The following is a 1,679-nucleotide window of genomic DNA, read 5'->3' on the forward strand; positions in this document are numbered from 1 at the left end:
ACCAAGAGGAAGAGAACATTGCCCTGCCCTTGTGGAGGGCAGAATCGGGCTCTCTAAGGAAGAAATTCAAGGGAAAAATGTCACCCATGCATGCTACAAGGATCGAACAAGGAACCATGAGGAAGCCAAGAACTAAGGTTGATTGCCGTGCCAAGAAGCCAAGGAAATTAATTGAATTTGTGCCCCAGCCGTGTTTCGAACACGGGACGTGGAAGAGGGAACTCTGCCCTGCCCTTGGCGCGGGCAGGGCAGTATTTGGATTGGCGCACGATCTTGGCGCACCACACACAAATCTGGCGCACCAAATCCTCTCCTGGCAGCGTCTGGCGCACCACGATCCTCTCCTGGCAGCACCAATTTTTTCTGCCCTGCCCTCCGCGAGGGCAGGGCAGCATCCTATGCACCAAGCTCAATTCTAGCGCACCAACTTTGGATTCTGGCAGCACCATGACACGTTCTGGCAGCACCAAGACAAATCTGGCGCGCCAACTTTTCCTGCCCTGCCCTTGGCGCGGGCAGGGCAGCATTCCACGCATCAGGGCAGCGTTCCACGCATCAGGGCGCACCAAACTCGCACAAGGCCGCACCAGCCGCACCACGGACGCACCACCATGCACCAATTTTCTGCCCTGCCCTCCACAAGGGCAGGGCAGCCTCCTGGGAGTGACTTTTAATGGGCCAAAAATTGGCAGCCTCCTGGGAGTGACTTTTAATGGGCCAAAAATTCAAATTAAAAATCCATTTGAATTCATTTCTTCACCAAATCAAAAGCCCATCCAAATCCCAAAATCCAAGAATAGAAAGTGTATAAATAGAAGCTAGTTTGATGTAATTAGGACCTTTTTTTTTGAAATTTTTTTACCTTTTGACTTACTTTTGGTTTAGCCTTTGAATTTGCACTTTCTTTGAGCTTTCTTGAGAGACTTGACGGAGCACTAAGAGGATCAAGGGAGAATTGACTGATCTCCTTCCTCATTCGTACTTGGGCAATTCTACTCTTCTGTTTCTGAGTATTGGGTGTGTGAAATTGAGGAAATTCTGTCTCAATTCCCATCCAAACTCTTTTCAATTTGTTTTCTGCATAATTCAATTTTATTTCTGTTCTTCTATTGCTTCTTCTTTAATTTTCTGTCAATTGCTTAGATAATTCAGATCTGGGAAGGAAATTGGGTTTTAGGCTCTGCTACTTAAGTTGAGACCCAATTTTACTTTTGGTTCTTCTGTGAACCTCTGCTACATTTTATTTCCTTTCTGTTTGAATGCTTATTGCTTCTGATTCAATTTTTGCTCTCTTAATTGTTGCAATTTACTTTCTCTTGGTTTAGATTCTACAATCCCAGTCCTCAAACCCCTTTTATATTCAAGCCATTTATCTTTCTTGCCATTTAAGTTACTGTAATTTACATTTCTTGCACTTTAAGTTTCAGTCATTTACTTTCTTGCACTTTAAGTTTCTGCAATTTTACTTCCTGCACTTTAAATTCCTTGTCATTTATATTCTGTTGGTTACAAATCACTCAAATAATCAACTGTTTACTTAACTAAATCAACCACCTAACTGAAATTGCTCAATCTTCAATCCCTGTGGGATCGACCTCACTCATGTGAGTTATTATTACTTGATGCGACCCGGTACACTTGCCGGTGAGTTTTGTGTTGGATCGTTTTCCACACATCAA

Source organism: Arachis duranensis, chromosome 6, assembly GCF_000817695.3.
Source record: "Arachis duranensis cultivar V14167 chromosome 6, aradu.V14167.gnm2.J7QH, whole genome shotgun sequence".
Classification (NCBI taxonomy): Eukaryota; Viridiplantae; Streptophyta; class Magnoliopsida; order Fabales; family Fabaceae; genus Arachis; species Arachis duranensis.